This window comes from Phascolarctos cinereus, unplaced genomic scaffold, assembly GCF_003287225.1.
Source record: "Phascolarctos cinereus isolate Bilbo 61053 unplaced genomic scaffold, phaCin_HiC Scaffold_3;HRSCAF=262, whole genome shotgun sequence".
NCBI classification, from domain to species: domain Eukaryota; kingdom Metazoa; phylum Chordata; class Mammalia; order Diprotodontia; family Phascolarctidae; genus Phascolarctos; species Phascolarctos cinereus.
Window position 1 is genome coordinate 257,437,422 of NW_027555736.1, and position 20,862 is coordinate 257,458,283.

The 20,862-nt window shown below is 37.1% G+C and overlaps 1 protein-coding gene and 1 pseudogene across 4 annotated transcripts in view; one reads left to right on the forward strand and one right to left on the reverse strand.

The window, feature by feature from the left end:
* The window catches only part of PACS2 (phosphofurin acidic cluster sorting protein 2), a 330,978-nt gene that overhangs the window by 50,307 nt on the left and 259,809 nt on the right, over nucleotides 1–20,862 (reverse strand). The gene's annotated exons all lie outside the window — the stretch shown is intronic.
* On the forward strand, nucleotides 13,338–14,189 carry LOC144456228 (ribosomal RNA-processing protein 7 homolog A pseudogene; annotated as a pseudogene).

A 20,862-nucleotide genomic window follows, 5' to 3' on the forward strand; every position in this document is an offset into this window, starting at 1 on the left:
GGGATGTATATGTCCTCATGCAGTAAAGAATTCAAGACAAGGATGGACTTACAAACCGCTACTTTGAATATCCTTTGTTGCTATACGTGGCCAATAGGGGAGTAAATTGGGGGACCTCATTCTATCACATGACTCAGATTTCAGCCTTTGTTGATGAAGAGTTCTGGAAAGTGTGAATGGTTTCACTTAGGGAAATTTGGTAACTGTTAGCTACTTTAAAAAAATCTCCAGGAAAAATAAAAGAGAATCATTAAGCATTTTAATGTCCTATATTTATTTCTCTTGCCTACAAAGGTCACTTTTTATTTAATTCGAAACTTTAAATACTTTATTCAAAAGGTCTATGGTTTCATTGTTACAGGTTTTTCCTTCATTGTTACAGTTTGTTTCTTGAGTTGCTGTAGTCAAAGAAATACATCATCTTGTGGTGATAATCATGTCCGACTTTAGCTAGACTGGCCTGTAGGTAACAGACACTAAGCCCATACTCAAAGCTTTTGTAGCTCGGTACATGCTCTCTTGGAATTTCATTAAAAAACAAGAACAAGAAATGAAACAAAGGTCAACACTACACTACTAAAGGTCATCTCTATACCATGATGAAGCATTATAAGGGGATAAACATTATATTTTTAGCACCACATTGTGAGAGCACAGTGAGAACAAAACTCCAAAGAAAACTTAGACAATGGACCCTTAGACGGTAAAGCAAAAATGTGTAATTTTAAAATGAGACATTAACCAAAGAAGTATGTAAAATCTTGTCCCTATTAGAACAAAGGAAAAAAAAAGCTTTGGATGAAATATCTAAACAACTCACATTCTCTCCATTTCATTTATCTGCTCATTTCCCACCCGCTTTTGGTTAAGGTGGGGAAAATGTTTATACTTTCAATTTTTGTTCTTATACCATTTTCCTTAGCACACACCAACTTGGATTTTAAGCAATGAACTAGGTTTTTCCTTTCTACTTCTGCAACTGCCATCTTTGGTAATAACAGAAAAATTTAATAGTAGCTTCTAGATACTTCCTTGGGCACAGAAACAAATGTCAGGTGATCATATTTGCACATGCTTTGGGTATTCCAAAGACAAGAATTAATATCAGGATATGGCAAATATCTTAAGGTCACATTGCTTTTGAGCCACCACTTCTTTCCCACTCCTTCATCTCTCAAATTGGTATCATCTGCAGTGGAAACTAATATGAATTCAATTCACAGTATAGATCATTATAGCAGTAACATTTTCTTTATAAGACTTCTCTCCTGAGCAAGGCACAGAAAAAAGAACAACAATAACATTTAATATGGTAAATATCAAGTATGGAGAATACACCAAAATACGAGGGAAGCTGCTCAAATTTCAAAAGCCAAGCTGCACCTCAAGGTTCATGCAGACAACATCCAGGAGCTATAATAAGGGATTCTGAATTACAGTGGGTGACAGAAGTGACACTGTGGATAAAAATTGGCCTCGGAGCCAAGAAGATCCAACTTCATTTCCCAGCTCTGATACATGATGATTGTGTGAACTTCTTAGTGCTCCAGGCAACTCTCTAAGAATATAATTTGTATAGAAGGTGGCCACTCTAATTGATAGAGAGCATTTTCTCGACTAGTAGTTTCCTCTACCAGTGAAATTACAGATCCAGTTTTTATCCCTAACCCAATGAGTGCTTCTAGACCTTATAAGATACTTTGATGGACATGACTGATAAGGTCAAATTCTAAACAGAATGTGTAACACCTTTTTCTTTATGAAGAAAGAGGCTCAAAAAATTATCTGTAATCTTGTCTCTATTTCTTTTCGCTAAACAAAACTAGGTTTTCCAAGTAAGATGGTATAGAGAAAATATCACTTTCTAGTGCTTACAAAGATTAACTAAAGTTTTGTGAAGCCCACCTAAAGCTGAACTGACATATATTTACTGTCTTTCTTTCTATCTATACTCTCTATGGTTTAAAATATGGAGGATAGAAATAAGGCAAGTGGTTGTTTTGCTTTTCAATTTTATAGCAGCTTTGTGCAGGAACAACTAAAAATGACAAATGACTATATAATCTTTCCTTCTGATTTCTGGTGTATAATAGGATCGTCCTCTCCTCAAAACTATCTCTTACACCACCCCTCTCCTTACTTATAGCAATATTACATTTTTACAATTTAAAATGAATGAAACCAAGTTTGAGATTGGTTGAAGGCAAAGCATCCATTAGTGTATACTTTAGAAAGCCAGATCAAATATAGAGCTATTGGTGGCAATAAGACTGGGAGCACCAAGACAAAAAATTAATTTCCCTAAGACTGTTTTGTCTTGTCCTTGAAGAAAATTTTTCTATGAGGGAATATAAAGGGGACTACTCGAGTCACTTATCTCAGTTACTTAAGGTAACATAAAATTAGTGATATTCCATGTTTATTTTAAAATACAGACTGCGAATTTCTTAAAACTGAAATTGTCAAAACTTGGTCCCCCTTTTCTGCTACTTTTGCATTACTACAGAAGGGCAAAGAGGACAAAGAAGACTAAAAGGCCTTTTAATATTTGGCTTTGTTCCCTGGCCAAAGAACTTATTGCCCAAGTGGCCAGTTTACTGGTGATTAGCTTCTCCATAATTAGCTAGGTAGATCCTTAGTAAGTCGATAGTTTATTTATGAAACTTGTCAAAAGCTTATACTTTACAGGCATAGCCTTTATGAACCAAAGGTCACCACTAAAGGTTACCTCCACCAAGTCCTATTCCTATGCTTCATTGTGGTGAGGGGGTGATCTTGGGTTCTTAAAGGCTACTCTGGTAGAATACAAACTATGACAGATTTTACCATGATGAAAAGGCTTTGGTCTGGTCCTCACAACAGAATATAATATATCTGATTTCCAAGGGTCAGCCTAGCTAGAAATGTTAAGGCTCACTATCAGTAGGCTGGCCACTTGACTATGAATTCTTTGGCCATACCAACCCAAGAAAGAAAGAAAGATAAAAATGAGTTTCAGTCCTCTGTAGCCCCCTTCCACCTTTATAGTGATGGAGACAGACTGGTAGAAAAGGCGACAGAGTGTTTTTTTTTTTCAGTTGTTCAGGATGAGAGGGATTTATGAATTTCCATCTGCACTGTTGGAGAAGGGAGTACTCACAAAGATGACATCACAGTTCTGTTGAAATTTGTGATAATAACTTAAAAGAGAAAGGGGATTGTTTGTGCTTACTAGATGGGGAATCCAGAACACAAATCTCTCAGTTCAAGAAACATCTTGAACATCTATAGAAAAAGTATTAATTATCCTGGTCTATTTCTTTATTTCCTATAGCTTATGAGATGGTATTTGTGGCTTGAGAAAGAGCCGAATATTAGGCAAGAACTATCATATTCCCTACCTTTTCTAAGACAACCACTTATTAATATCTTTAATAAACATTCCCCTCCCAATAATCAGTACCAAGTGATGAGAACTTTATTGTATTACCTTTAAAATCTAGTAAACATGTACGAAGACATTAACAATACAGACAATTATTTCTTCCTTCTTGAATTTTCTATAGGTTTCTTTGCTTTATGAAGCTTTAACATCAGATATTTGAAAAAAAGAATGAATTACTTAATGTCTCATGAAGTAGACTAACTGCTTTTGAAAGGAATGCATAGAAGTTGGTTTGGTTTTTAATTGTTTTAACAGTCTCTTTCATTCTCTGAGGACACAAAAGCAAAACGTTGCCTACAGCATTAAAGTTGGATAGGTACAAATTCCTAATTGAGACAGTGAAAGAATCACCATATTTGTTAATTACATTCCTAACATTGGCAACTCTCAGTACAAATGTTATAATTAGTTTTTCTTCTCAAAGAAGGAGGCATTATTTTCAGATAAGGGGCTTGTTTTTCTGTTCCCACTGTCTTCTTGGGAGAAGCCTTGGTTTAAATGTTACTTGCCATTAATTTGTATGGATGGATCAAGCTAGAATGATGAGAAATAAGGGTGTTTTCTGATCATAGCAGCGGGCTAACATTTTGCACGTCAAGACCTAAGAATATGCAACAAAACAGCACTTCTTACTAACACCAGTGAGCTTTTCTTCAAGTTCATACACCTCATGGCTACCTAGTAGGCCATTATTTGAGAATAACATGACCTATAAAGCCTTCCATTCATCACAATATGTCACCCAGTGTAAAACAGGAGAAATAGAGAGGGGAAATACATTCATTTATTTTTCTCCTTAAAGCCCAATCCTCTCCCCATTGAATAATATTTTTTGGTCAAACTTAGCACGAAAGACTAAGAAAAAGCTTCCACATGATACACAGCATGTTCACAAGCAGTACATGCTTCAAGCTTCTTGTCATATCAAACAAAGAGATGCGAGAGGAAATAATACAGGTCAGATTTGGTTATTACTCTTGATTTGAGAACTATTAGGAGAGAATGGGTTGAAAAAAGGTCTATATAGTTTTGGTCAGTGCAAAAAATCAGGAGGGGCAAAAAAAATACATGGGTAGGTACGTACCACGACTGGTCTTTTCCCCAGGTCAATAAAGGCTTGTTTATCAGAGCAAATGTAGGGATACGAAAGTTGTCTCTCTACTTTACATTTTTTAAATTATAAAAGAGAAGACACTTCTAGGAAGTAGGTCCTCTCCCAGAACACACAGCCCTTTAAAAAGAATCAATGACCTTAATGCTACGGGAACAAGAATACTGGACAAAAAAAAATTTGGCTAAATTTGATATTCTTTCGGCTTAGAAGATACTTTAGAATTACATTACACATTCAAATACACCAGACACTTGGGGAATGGCATACTATGCAAAGTTAGAGTAAATCAAACTTTCAGCTTTAGAACAATTCTCAAATTTAGGGGAAAAAAAACCCCAAGAAAACAAAGCAGGACAGAAAGGGACTCATCCATTAATTTGATTCAAGTGAAGACCTTCCCATATTCTTTGGGTAAGAAGAATCAACCTTGGCTGAGGATAAAATGGCAATCCTATTCTAAAAGGCATCTCATCTCTGAGAATAGAGAATGTTCTCTTAAGTTACAGTTAGAAAAATTCTTTGTGGAGGAAGATCATTTTTATAATGGAAAGTTTATATTGTGGATATTCGCTCTGAGAGGTGATGTTAGATCCCACCATTCCCATCTGCCCATAACAACGACCATACTTATTATAGTCATAGATTAACACAGTCTATACTGGCATTTGAGAAATTCTCTGAGGTGGGCTGAAAAGATTTGATAGAAACCACAAGATGGTTCAGGATAATGCTAGTTCATCATTCAGAGTGCAACAAGAATGTGAAAGAAACCAAGGGAGGGCAAATAGAGCAGCACAAACGTAAAAGGCCTTTTAAATTTCATCTATACCTAAGAACCAGGGAAATAAGTGAAGCTATTAAATCCATGCATCTAGGAATTCATCCTCCAGGCTACAATTCTCTAATTCTCTGTCTCTCTTTGTTACCATTGTGGCAAATATTTTCCCCCCATTAAATTGGGAATCATCATTATACAGAACTCTTAGTATGAATGCACACATGCATGTATCCATGCATGTATGTATGTATCTATCTAAAAGAGCCACATACTCTACTTCACCTCTCTGCATTTCCATCAGAACTTCCCAGCTCACCTAAGAGAAATCCTTAGATGTCAGTATAGACTGGCAGTATCAAGTCTTTATCTGTGGTTGACCTTTGGAGAATATAGCTTATCTCAAACTCTCCCCTTCTTCCTGGGAAAAATAAAATAGTAGATTTCTTTGTTTTGTGATCCCAAATGTGCTTGATGTAAAGGCAAGAGCATATTTTACTGCAAAATTCCAGCATGATGAAGTCTGAGTTCTGAGGTTCCAAAGATCCCCATATCTATCTTTCGAGTGGAATGGGTTCAAAATTTTTACAAACTGCTTTTCCTATAAATCTCTATGGTTTAGAATATGGGGGACAGAAGTAATGCAAGTTGTCTTGCTTTCAAATTACATAGCAGCTCTGTGAAGGCACAACTAAAGATGATGAAAAATTATGTAATCTTTCCTTTCGATTTCTTATATATAATAGCATCACCCACAAAACTATTTCTTATACCTTTCCCAAACTAACTTACTGTGATATTACACATGTTTCCATTTTTATAAAGTGAAATCAAGCTTGAAATTGGTTGACAGCAAAGTGTCCATTAGTCTATACTGAAGGAGATACAGTAGAGACTTATTTTGTGGCAGAAATACTGAGAGCACCAAGACAAAAAACTGATTTTACAATGCAAAGTATAAATTAAGTATCCCAACTTGCAAAAACTGTTAAACAAGACTTAAAAGACCAGCCTGGAGAAAGCACAAAAAAAGAAGAGGGAAAGTGTACTTAGAGAGATTAATACCTTAAGGTAAAATCAAAATGAAAGTTCTTTTTCCTTTTCAGAAAGCCACCAAAAGAAAAAAAACACATGTTATTACAAGAGAAAACAACTTAACAATTAAGAAACAATACAGTCTGTTTCTTGGTTACCTTAAGCAACAGAATTTCCAAGAGATACCACACAAGTATGCCATTTCTCATCATTCTGGTTAAGAGGGGATTAAACCTAACTTTCCCTAAAATTAGTACTTTGTCTTTTGACCTTAAAACAATCCTAAAATAAGCCTATCAATAAAGTTTAATGAATTTTTCATTAAAGTACTTTGTGAACCTTAAAGTACTATATAAATATTAGATATAATTTTCATGTATGTAGTTAGATCTTATTCATCCAACTAGATTGTTGTTTCTTTGAGGGCAGTACCATATAAAGTTGTACAAAATACTTGGGACAAAGGAAAATAATTAAATGTATTGATTTATATAATAAACATTAAACTTTTTATATCTTTAACATTTTAAAAAATGTTGTATGTCCTCCTTTCACTTTACCTGTTTTACATAATTTGGAACTGAATTCACAAAATTTTGACATACTTTTTCAATTCTTCATCGAGAAACCACATTTTTTTTTATCACATTGGCTATTAAGTGTACCCTTAACTTTTTTCAAATCTAGCCTTGATTATAGCCACAGATTTTTAATAGTGCTTAAATTATAAGATTTTCAAGCCAGTAAAGCATGTTTATCCCCTTTTCTTGGGTACATTTCTTAACTTTTCATGACATATGACATGGTATATGTAAGACTGTGTTACAGTTTTCCATCTCCATTTGGGAATTACTATGATTCTAGAATTACTCTGCTTCTTAGTATATCAGAATATTTATCAAAGTTTATAATTGTCTCGAAGGAAATAAGACTTCCAGACCTACTAGGAAAAAAAATCCTTAAAACATTTTTGGGGTGGATGTTTTACAGTCTGATCAAGACACCCAGATGTTACAGGAACTCCCAGGCTTCTGATAACATTTTCATATTGGTTCAGCCTTGAATGAACAGATGAGTTTCATAAGTAAAAATTACCCTTTTCCAATCTTTAGTACTCCAATATTTATATATTGTCTTGCTTGTAACAAGTGTTATTTTCATAGCAATGATGAGCTGTGGTTAAAAAAAAAATTTTTTAAACTGGTCTTCTCCATATATCATTTAAATTTCAAGAAGTCTGTGATACACTATAGAGGAAGATGCCAGTTCCTCTGAAGGCCTTTGCTTTGTTTTCTGAGGATTAATTCAGCTGTTTCAAAGTAATAGTTTGTCATTCTTAGCGTCATTTTTCATTTTCAACACACTCTATGAGCTTGAACCTTGAAAAAAGGTTTATTTTCCCACACCAATAACTGCTGCAGTGTCTTTAAGAGCTACAACTTTTACACATACTTTTGGACTAATAACGCCCCTTCTTTAAAAAGACAATTAAAAACATAACAAAAGCAGGCAACAAAATACATATTTATGGAACATAATCTAGCACTTAACTAAGAAAATAAAGTTAAAGTTGAGGAAATCAGTTCAATCCGGTTTTATCTACTCAAGGTCAGATGTTCTAGGTCAGCCTAGTGTAAGGAGAAACCTACTTGCATAACCAGCGGTGTTCCAAAATGAAACCATTAAAAAAAAAAAGCCTCAGCCTTGGATCACTCCCACCACCTTTGTTCTTATACAGATGCTGGTAAACACAGATGGAGAAAATCACACAACTGTTGTGATTGGGTCCACTAAAAAATTATGTTTATTATTCAGTCATTTCAGTTGTGTCTGACTCTTGGTGACCCCATTTGGGGTTTTCTTGGCAAAGATACTGGAGTGGTTTGCTACTTCCTTCTCCAGCTCATTTTACAGATGAGGAATTAAGGCAATTAGGGTTAAATGACTTGCCCAGGATCACACAGCTAGTAAGTGTCTGAGGCTGGATTTGAACTCAGGAAAATGAGTCTTCCTGATTCCAAGCCCAATTTCTTTTCTTTTCTTTTCTTTTCTTTTTTTCAGTGAGGCAATTGGGGTTAAGTGACTTGCCCAGAGTCACACAGCTAGTGAGTGTTATGTTTCTGAGGCCAGATTTGAACTCAGGTCCTCCTGACTCTATCCACCGTGCCACCTAGCTGCCCCTCAAGCCCAATTTCTTTATCATTATAAAGAAATTAATGCTTTTCAAGTTATTTAAATGCAATGGACTTCCTTTAGAACACTGAATTCTCTTAGAAGTGAAGAGTCTTTTTTATAAAGTTCCCTAACTTATCTGGATTATCACATCAGGTATTCTATTAATTTGGCCTTAATACACAGAATACTTGGCAGAAAATGTAATTATCTGAGCTAAGGGTGTTATTTGGAAAGGTACCATCTTTCAGTTACATGACATCATTTTCTTTGGAAGAGACAAAATAGAGGAAAGGAAGTTATGATGTAAAAAAAAAAAAGAGAACTTTCTCAAATATATCTTAATGAGAAAATTCAAACCAGAAAGGAACTAAAAGCTGAAAATGTAATTAGTTGTATTTGTATTACATATTTGTATTTGCATTTGGTAAACACTTATGAAGTTTTGGCAAGACTCAGAGTATTTGTAGTTTTCCTTAGTTTGCTCTCTAAGTTGGAGAACTTGCCCAGACTCTATTCTCTAACTTGATCTTAGTAGAATTTTATAATCTGAAGTCAAAAGCCCAAATGCAAGATTTTACACATTCTGATGCACTTCCACCCAAAGTTAATTTATATTATAATGACTCTAATCAGTACCATCCACTGCCTTCACGTCTATTCCACAAATTGCTAAGCAAAACTGGAGAAAATCTCATGCTAATGGGTTCACAAAAACTTTATGGTATCTAATTTCAACTAGGTCTTCACTGTGGCAAGGTGATTCTTTATACCTCCCATACACCACAGCAACTTTTCCTAATCTTTCCATTCTGTTTTTTCATTCTTCTATACTGCTTTCTAATCTTGCCAGCTAAGAACCTGGTCTCTCATTTCCTTGAAAAAACTGAGGCCATTCACAGAGCTACCTCTTCTCCCTTCTTCATTTCACATTACTCAGATGCCTTCCCCAACTATCTTTTTCTTCACCCATTTCACATAAAGAGGTGGACTTTCTCCTTGCCAAGGCAGACCTCTTTCCATGCACAAGTGATCTCACTCTATCCCATCTTCTCTAGAACCTCATATGGGATCATATAACTGAATGTGGAGGTCGCAAAAAATTTGGCAACAGTAAAATGTTTCTGAACGTGCAATGACCAAAAATGAATTCAAAACCAAACACGTAATGAATCCAAGGTGTTTCTGGCAGCGCTTACCTGTGCTGCATCGCACAACTTCACTGCAGCCTTGGTTTTGAACACACATGTGCACTTTGCACTGCACACGCTGTCACGCCATGCAATGCCAATGAATGCTGACAGCAATTCCTGAGCTCAGATTTGAGACTACTGCATGTTATGAACTGCAGTGTTTACTGTACATACAAAATTACTAAATGAATTTTGGCTTGGGATTAGGACAGAATTTCCAACAATTTCTGAAATGGCCCTAAATATACTTCTGCCATTTTGTACTACATATTTTTGCAAAGCTGCATTCTCAGGACTGACAACTATAAAATCAAAATATCAATCAACTCTGAAAAGTATTGAAGATGCTCTAATATTCTGCCAAGATTTAATTATTTATGTAAAAATAAATAGGAACACCCATCTTATTAGTATGCAAATCAGTAGTTTTTAATAAATGGTGAAATTATATATATGCCAAAAACTATTTTTACATAAATTTCTTTATGATTTATCAGTAAATGTTTAATTTGTATGCCTATTTTATATACCTATATACTCGGGGTCACATAAAAACTTCTCAGGCGTGTTTTTTCAGTTCCTGGCTTCCAAGATGACCAAGAAGAGGAGGAACGATGGGCACGCCAAGAAGGGCCACGGCCACGTGCAGCCCATCTGCTACCCAAAGACAAGGCCACCAAGAAGCTTGTCATCCACAACACCGTGGAAAGCCACGGCCACATGCAGCCCATCTGCTGCCCAAGGACAAGGCAACCAAGAAGCTCGTCATCCACAACACCGTGGAAGCCATGGCCATGTGCAGCCCAGCCACTGCACCACCTGTGCCTGCTGCGTGCCCAAGGACAAGGCCATCAAGAAGCTCGTCATCCACAACACCGTGGAAGCCATGGCCATGTGCAGCCCAGCCACTGCACCACCTGTGCCTGCTGCGTGCCCAAGGACAAGGCCATCAAGAAGCTGGTCATCCACAACACTGTGGAAGCCATGGCCATCAGGGACACCTCTGAGGTCAGCATCTTTGACTCCTATGTGCTGTCCAAACTGTATGTGAAACTACATTACTGTGTGAGCTGTGCGATCCACAGCAAGGTAGTGAGGAATCGGTCCCGTGAGGCTGGAAATGATCAGACACCCCCCACCTCGCTTCAGACCTGCTGCTGCTGCTCCTAGACCCCCCCCTCCAAAGCCTATGTAATGAGCTATCTGCCCAACAACATTCCTGAAGTGATCAGAGGAAAATAAAATGGTTGGTCAACCTTAAAAAAAAAATTTCTCAGGCGAAAAGGGGTCATGAGTGGAAAAAGTTTAAGAAGCCCTGCTCTAAAAGACTGCCTCCTCTATCAACCATACTTATTAATCTTCAATCTCTTTCCACTGGCTGCTTTTCTATTGCCTACCAAGGTGCCCATGTTACCTCTATCCTTAAAAAATCTTCACTTGATCCTCCCATCTCTATTAGCTATCATCCTATATCTCTCCTCCTTTTTGTGGATAAAATAAATTTTTTTCTTTTTACTATCTTCCTAACTCTCTGTAGCCTTTTGCTCTCATCATTTAACAGACACTGCTCTCTCCAAAGTTACCAATGATATCTTAAAACTGCCAAATCTATTGATTGGCCTTTTGCTAATTCTTATCTTTCTTGACCTCTCTATAACCTTTGGCACTGTCAATCACCCTCTTGTCCTCCATACTTTTTTACCTAGGTTTTTATAAAACTTCTCTCTCTTGGTTCTCTTCCTACCTGTTTAACCACTCTTCTGCCTCCTTTCCTGAATCTTCAACCCCTCTAACCATGGGACACTCCTAAGGCTCGGTCCAGGGTTCTTTCCTCCATACTATTTCACTTGGTGATCCAATCACTTGCCATGGCTTTAATTATCACTTCTATGTATATGCCTCTCAGATCTACTTAGCAAACCCTAATGTCCCTCCTGACCTTGTCTCATATTTCCACCTGCTTACTGGATATCTTGAACTGGATGCTCCATAGATATCTTAAAACTCAATATGTCAAAAACTGAACTCATTGCCTTTTCCCAAAAATGTTCTCCACTTCCTAACTGTTCAATTACTGTTGAGGGTATCACCATCTTTGTAGTTACCTAGACATCGAACCTAGGAGTCACCTTGGTTCTTTCTATGCTCCCCTCCTTCTATCTCTCTATAACCCATCAGTTGTTAAGTGCTTTTATTTCTAACATCTTAGCATTTCTTACGTATGTTCCCTTCTCTCCTCTGACACTTCTACTTCTTTGATGCAAGAAACTCGGAAGGTCAGCAGGAAAGGTCTGTCTCACTCTGGTAAAAGGTGAACACAGTCCAGGACAGGAAATGTGGCAGCAAGCCAGTGGGGCTTGCTCAAAGAACTGTGCTTCAGCATAGTACCTGGCAAACAGGTAGATCAATGCCTGGACCCTGCAGGTGCCTAAGCAAACTGGCAGACACCAGTGTGGGGACCCCCACATATCCCAAGAAAGCCAGGTGAACAGGCAAATGCTAACAGAAGTAAGCCCCATGGGCCTCAGCACAGGGGCAGACTCCAGCTCTGAGATCTGTCATATGCTTCAGCATAGCCCCAGGCAAACAGGTAGATGCCAACACAGAGATGCCTCACGGGCCCCGGCACACACCAGCACTGAGACCCTGGCTCAGCACCAGGTAAGCTACCATACCTGTACAAAACCTCCCGCAGCATCAACCACCCCCATCATACTCCCTCAACAGAGCATCAGACAAGACGGTCCCAAGTGGGCCTCAGGGCAATATCAGTACAGCACCAGGTAAACAGCCAGCGCCTACAGCCCCTGGCACAAGAAGCTTTGGACAGAGTCCCTTCCCCCCAGGAGCAGAGCTCAAATTTAAAATTAAGGAAAAAAAGCTGGAAAAAATGACCAAAACAGAATCTGACCATATAAAGCTATTATGGCGCCAGGGAAGATCAAGACACAAACTCAGAAGAGGACAACAATGTCAAAACACCTATGGACAAAGTCCCAAAGAAAAATGAAATTGGTCTCAAGCCCAGAAAGAACTCATGGAAGAACTAAAAAAAGGAGCTTAAAAATCAAATAAAATAGGTAGAAGAAAAATGGGGAAAAGATATGAGTGATGCAAGAGAATTATGAAAAAAATTTAACAGTCTGGAAAAAGAAAACTGCTTAAAAAGCAGAACTGACTAAATGGAAAAAGAGATACAAAAATCCAATGAAGAAAACAACTCCTTAAAAAGTACAACTTGTCAAATGGAAAAGGAGGTACAAAAGCTAACGGAGGAAAATGATTCCCTGAACATTAGAATTGGGCAAGTCGAAGCTAATGGCTCTATGAGATATCAAGAATCAATCAAGCAAAATCAAAAGAATGAAAAATTAGAAGAAAATAAAATAACTCATAGGAAAAACAATTGACTTAGACAGCAGATCCAGGAGAGATAATACTAGAATCACTGGACTACCTGAAAGCCATAATCAAAAGGAGGACCTAAATAGAATTTTTCATGAAATATCAAGAAAAACTGCCCTGACATCCTAGAACCAGAGGGCAAAATCGTCATTAAAAGAATCCACTGGCAGCCCTCATGCTGTCATGGTGGTGGGCAAGTAAATGTGTGTGAAGGAAATGATGTCAGAGAGGGCTCTGAGTCTGCCTGGCTACCAAGCCATCCCCATCAAGTTCTCCTAGGAGCAGGCATCTTGTCATTTCCTCTACATCAAAGAGCACCGAGTTTGAAAGAGTGCCAAGTCCAGCTGGCCTCCAGACTCACTGTCCTCAATGTCCCCCCATACTTTTCAGAGGGATGCCTGGCCCAGCTCTTTTCCACCAGTGGCCTTGTCCAGTCCATGCATTTACACAAGAAGCCAGACCTTTAAGAGACGCCAAAGGAGTCCCTGTCGGTGTTTTTCTGTCCAAAGCCTGTCTCAGGGTTCCAGGTGGCTTACGTGGTATTCAGGAAGCCAGTGTCAGTACCAAAGGCTCTGGCTCTTCAGGGACCTCTGATCACCTCAACTGAGAGTCAGTTAGCAAAAACTGGCATTGAGAAGTGGATAGCAGATTAAATGGACTCTCTGGTGGACCCAGAGGCCCTCAGGCTTGAGGTGGACATGTTCATGGAAGAATACGATAAGAAGACAGCTGTGCAAGATGCCAAGGCAGAGGTGGAGGAGAGAGTTCCAGAGGAAGGCTGGGTGAAGGTGACCCACAAAGGCCAGTGGCCTGGCCTGCCTGGCTTGGAGACCACACCTGCACGCGCTGGAGAAGGAGAAGCGCAAGAAAGCCTGCAAGGAGCTGCTCAATTTCTATGCCTGGCAGCACCGTGAGACCAAGATGCAGCACTTGGCCCAGCTGTGGAAGAAGTTTGAGGAGGACAAGCAGAGAATCACCTTGATGCAGGCCAAGTGCAAGTTTTGCCTACGTGAGTCAGAGAGGCCAGGCCCCACTGCAGAGAGGGATTGGTGGCCACTGTCCCATGCCTAGTCTACAGGGACTGGGAAGGAGGCAGGTCAGCCCAGAGGGAGAGGAGAGAGAGAGAGAGCAGAGACCTTGATACATGGCTCAGGACCCCAGCTTTCTGGTGCCCTGTCTACACAAGGCTGCGGCCATTTTCCAGAGGATGTAAATAAAGGACAGACAGTCCTTCTGTCCCACCCGACTCTCCCCCCACCCCCCCAGCCAAAAAAAGAATCCACTGATCAACTCAGGAAAGAGATCTCAAAATGAAAACTCCAAGGGCCATTATAACCAAATGTCAGAACTATCAGGCCAAGGGAAAAATACTACAAGCAGCTAGAAAGAAACAGTTCAAACATCAAGGAGCTACAATCAGGATTACACAGGACTTAGCAGATGCAACATTAAAGGATACAAGATCATATAATATGATATTCTGGAAGGCAGAGGAGCTAGAAGTACAACCAAGAATCACCTACCTGGAAAAACTGAGCATAATATTGCAAGGGTAAAAAAAGTCATTCAATGAAATAGAAGGATTTCAAGCTTTCATAAAGAGAAGATCAAAACTGAACAAAAAATTTGATCTCCCATATCAAGACCCAAGAGAAACACAAAAAGGGAAAAGAAAACATAAAGGATTCAATAGAGCTAAACTTTTTACATTCTTACATGCAAAGATGATGCTTGTAATTCTTAAGAACTAGATCACTAATAGTGCAGCTAGAAGGAATATACATAGACAGAGGGTATCGGTATGAGTATAGTGTAAATTTGAAGGAACTACATAAAAAACTAATTAAGGGATGAGAATGAGGAGTACACTGGGTAAAGAAGGAAGGGTGAAGTAGAATGGGGTAAATTATTTCACATGAAAAGGCATGAAAGACTTACTACAGTGAAGGGGAAGATGGAAGGGTGGGTGAAGGGCATCCCTTGAGCCATATTCTTATAAGAATTGACTCAAAGAGGGAATAACATACACAATCAGTTGTACACAAAGATCTATTATTTTACCTGACAAAGAAGTGGGAGGGGAAGAGATTAAGTAAGGTTGAGGTTGGACTGACAGAAGGGAAGGCAGATTGGGGGAAGACACAGACATAGGCAAAACACTGGTGAGCAGGAAAAGGGTAAAAGGAGAGAGGACAAAAAGGAGGAAAAATAGGATGGAGGAAAATACATGGTAATCATAACTGTGGATGTGAATGAGATGAGCTCTTGCATAAAATGGAAGCAGATAGCAGAGGGGATCAAAAAACCAGAATCCTACCAGAATGTTTTTTATAAGAAGAACACTTGAAGCAGGGAGACACACAGAGTAAAGGTAAGGGGCTGGAGCAGAATCTATCGTGCTTTGGCTGAAGTTAAAAAAGCAGGGATAGCAATCCTGATCTCAGACAAAACAAAAGCAAAAACAGACCTAAATTAAAAGAGATATAGAAGGAAACTATATCTTGCTAAAAGGTACCATACACAACGATGTAATTTCAATACTAAACTAACAGATATAGCACCCACATTCTTTTTTTCTTTACATTTTTAAAAAAATCAATTTATTTTAGTTTTCAACATTCACATCCATAAGTTTTTAAATTTTATCTCCCTCCCTCCTAAACTCCCTCCCCAAAATGGCACACAATCTGATATAGGCTCTACATATACATTCCTATTAAACATGTTTTTAAACATATTATTAGTCATATTGTAAAGAAGAATTATAACCAACAGGAGGAACAATAAGAAAGAAGAAACAAAACAAAACAAAATAGAAGGGAAAAAGGAGCAAATAGTCTGCTTCCATCTGCATTCAGACTCCACAGGGCTTTCTCTGGATGTGGATAGCATTTTCCATCAAGAGACTTTTGGAGATGTCTTAGATCCTTGCATTGCTGAGAAGAGCTAAGTCTATCAACATTAGTCATCACACAGTGTAGCTGTTATTGTGTACAACATTCTCCTGGTTCTGCTCACTTCACTTAGCATCAGTCCATACAAGTCTTTCTAGGCTTTTCTGAAGTTCACTTGCTCATCATTTCTTACAGCACAATAGCATTCCATTATATTCATATATCACAGCTTGTTCAGCCATTCCCCAATTAATGGGCATGCTCTCAATTTCCAATTCTTTGCCACCACAGAAAGAGCTGCTATAAATATTTTCGTACATGTGTGTCCTTTTCCCATTTTTATGATCTCTTTGAGATACAGCCATAGAAGTAGTATTGCTGGGTAGAACGGTATACACATTTTTATAGCCCTTTGGGCATAGTTCCCAATTAGCATCCATATTCTTAAAGAAAAAGTTAAGGGAGTTACAGGAAGAAACAGACACCAAACTATACTAGTGGGTGACTTCAACTGTCACCTCTCAGAAATTGGTAAATCCAACCAAAAAAGAAAAAAGAAAAAAACAAGGAGATGAATAGAATATTAGAAAAGTTAGATATGACAGACCTTTGGAGAAAAATGAATGGGAACAGAGAAGAATACAGCTTTTTCTGAGCAGCACATGACACTTACACAAAAACTGACCACGGTTAGGGTATAAAAACCTCAAAATCAAATGCAGAAAGGCAGAAATACTAAATGTATCCTTTTTGGGATCATAATGCAATACAAATTACATTCAACAAAGGCAGTGGAAAGATAGATTAAAAACCAATCGGAAACTAAACAATACAATCTTAAAGAATAAATGGATCATGAACTGATGCTGAGTGAAGTGAGCAGAACAAGGAGAACACTGTACACAGTAAGAGCCGCACTGTGAGATGACTAACTTCTCAGCAATGCAAGGATCTAAGACAACTCCAAAAGACTCATTATGGAAAATGCTATCCACATCCAGAAAAAGAACTACAGAGTCTGAATACAAATTGAAGCATACTATTTGCTCTCTCTTTTTTGTTGTTGTTTCATCTTTCTCATGGTTTCTCCCATTAGTTCTAATTCTTCTTTACAACATGACTAATGTAAAAACATATTTAATACGAATGTATATGTATATGTATAGTCTATATCACATTGCACACTGTCTTGGGGAAGGGAGGAGGAAAGAGGAGGAGAAAATGTAGAACTCAAAATCTTATGGAAGTGAAGGCTGAAAATTAAAAATAAATGAATTCATAAAAATAAAAAGAATAAGTGGGTCAAAGAACAAATCATAGAAGCAATCAATAATTTCATTAACGAGAATGACTACAATGAGACAACATACCAAAATTTATAGGACGCGATCAAAGTAGTATGCAGGGGAAAATTTATTTCTCTAAATTCTTACATGAACAAAACAGAGCAGATTAATTAATTGGGCATGCAACTAAAATAATTAGAAAAAGTTAAAAATCCCCAATTGAGCACCAAATTGGAAATCCTGAAAACCAAAGGTGAGATTAATGAAGTTGAAAGTAATAAACAACTATTAAGCTAATAAATAAAACTAGGAGCTGGTTTTATGGAAAAAAAAATAACCACTAATGTAGATAAGCCATTGGTTAATTTGATTTATAAAAAGGAAGATGACAAAATATCCAGTGTCAAAAATATAAAGAGTGAAATCACTGCTGATGAAGAAGAAATTAAAGCAATCATTAGGAAATGTTTTTCCTAATTATATGCTAATTAACCTGACAATCTATGTGAAATCAATGAATATTTATAAAAATATAAAGTACTCAGATTAACAGATGAGGAAATAAAATGCCTAAATAACCCCATCTTAGAAAAAGAAATTGAATAAGCCATTAATGAACTCCCTAAGAAAAAATCCCAAGGGCCAGATAGGTTCACAAGTGAATTCTACCAAACATTTAAAGAACAACTAATTCCAATACTATACAAATATTTGGAAAAGGAGATGAAAAAGGAATCCTATGAAATTCCTTTTATGACATAAATGCGGTGTTGATACCTAAACCAGAAAGAGCTAAAACAGAGAAAGAAAACTAGACCAATTTCCATAATGAATATCAATGCAAAAAAATTTTAAATAAAACACTGGCAAGGAGATTACAGCAATATATCTCAAGGATCACACATTATGACCACATGGGATTTATAGTAGGAATGCAGGGTTGGTTCAATATTAGGAAAAGTATCAACAGAATTGACCATATTAATAACAAAAAGGACAGAAATCATATGATTATCTCAAAAGATGCTTGCTGAAAAAGCTTTGGCCAAAATACAGTACCCATTCCTATTAATAGCACTAGAGAGCATAGGAATAAAGGGAGCATTCCTTAAAATGATAAGCAGTATTTATCTAAAATCATCAGCAAGCATTATTTGTAATGGGGATAAGCTAGAAGTCTTCCCAGTAACATCAGGGGTAAAGGAAGGATATTCATTATCACCACTATTATTCAATATAGTACTAAAAATTTTAGCTGTAACATTTGCAGATAATATGATGATATACACTTAAAGAATTCCAGAGAATCAACTAAAAAACTACCTGAAATAATAAACAAGAGAAATTCCAGTTAAAATAACTTAACAATATAAAACACTTGGGAGTCTACCTGTTAAGACAAACCCAGGAACTATATGAACACAATTACAAAATACTTTTCACACAAAAAGCCACATCTAACCAACTAGAAAACTATTAATTGCTCATGGATAGGCTGAGCCAATAAAAATGACAATTCTGCCTAAACTAATTTACTTATTCAGTGCCATACCAATCAAACTACCACAAATTATTTTATAGAGCTAGAAAAAATATCAAAATTCATCTGGAACAACAAAAGGTCATGAATATCAAGGGAACTAATGAAAAAAATACAAAAGAAGATTGTCTAGCAACAGGAGATCTCAAACTATATTATAAAGCAGTAATCATCAAAACTATCTGATACTGGCTAAGAAATAGCATGGTAGATCAGTGGAATAGGTCAGACACAGAAGACAGAGTGGTAACTGACCACAGTAACCTAGTGTTTGATAAACCCAAAGACTCTAGCCTCTGGGATAAATTCACTATTTGACAAACACTGCTGGGAAAACTGGAAAACAGTATGGCAGAAACTAGGCACAGACCAACATCTTATACCATATACCAAGATAAGGTCAAAACGGGTACATGATTCAGACATAAAGGGTGATACCATAAGCAAATTAGATAAACAAGGAATAGTCTATCTGTCAGATCTACAGAGAAGGGAAGAATTCATGATCAAACCAGAGATACATTATTTTACAAAATGTAAAATAGACAATTTTGATAATCTTAAATTAAAAAGCTTTTGCACAAACAAAACCAATGCAACTAAAACTGGAAGGAAAGCAGAAAGCTGGGAAACAATCTTTACAGCAAGTGTTTCTGATAAAGACCTCATTTCTCAAATATATAGAGAAGTGAGTCAAATATATAAGAATACAAGTCATTCCCCAATTGATAAATAGTCAAAGGATATGAACAGGTAGTTTTTCAAATGACTAAAGCTATCTATAGTCATATGAAAAAACGCTCATTTCTCAAATATATAAGAGAACTGAATCAAATTTATAAGAATACAAGCCATTCCCCAACTGATAAATGGTCAAAGGATATGAACAGGCAGTTCTCAGATGAAGAAATCAAACCTATTTATAGTCATATGAAGAAGCGCTCTTTGGAATTAGAAAAATGCAAATAAAAACAACTCTGAGGTATCATATCTCACACCTATCAGATTGCTAATATGCCAAAAAATGAAAATGATAAATGTTGGAGAGGATATGAGAAAATTGGGACACTAATGTACTGTTAGTAGAATTGTAAACTGATCAAACCATTCTGAAAAGCAATTTGGAACTATGCCCAAATCGCAACAAAACGGTCTAAACCCTTTGATCCACTACTAGGTCTGTATCCCAAGAGATCACAAAAAAAGGGAAAAGTACCCACATGTGCAAACATTTTTATTGCACTGGAAATTGAGGGGATGCCCATCAATTGGGGAATGGCTTAACAAGTCCAGGTATATGGATGTAATAGGATACTACTGTGCAATAAGAAATGATAAGCAGGTAGATTTCAGCAAAACCTGGGAAGACTTATATGAACTGATACAAAGTGAAATTAACAGAACCAGGAAAACATTGTATACAGTCACAGCAACACTGATGATCAACTATGAATGACTTAGCTCTTCTCAGCAACACAACGATCCAAGACAATTTCAAAGGACTCATGACAGAAAATGCTATTCACATCCAGATAAAGAACTCATGGACTCTGAATGCAGATAGAAGCATACTTTTTCTCAATTTCTTTAATTATCTGCGGTTTTGTCCTTTCAGTTTGTTTCTCCTGCCACAACTGTGACTAATACGGAAATATGTTTTATATGACTGTACATATGTAACCTATATCAAACTGCGTACCATTTTAGGAAGAAGGTATGGAAGGGAGAGAGAAAAATTTGGAGCTCAAAATCTTGTAAAAATTAATGCTAAGAATTGTCTTTACATATAATTGAGAAAAAAGTAAAATATTACTGAATATTATTTATTAAATAGGATGGCTCTCAGGTAGGAAAGAGGTCAGGGATACTAGGGAGAATTATGGTAATGTAAAAAAAAAAGACATTAAAAAATTAATTTTTTTAAAAAAAGGAAATACCCTGGCTGAGAAGAATTTGACTCGGTAGGGAGGAGGAAGAGAAAGAACCTCTTTTTCATCCCTGTCCAAAAGGTTGGAAGACGAGAT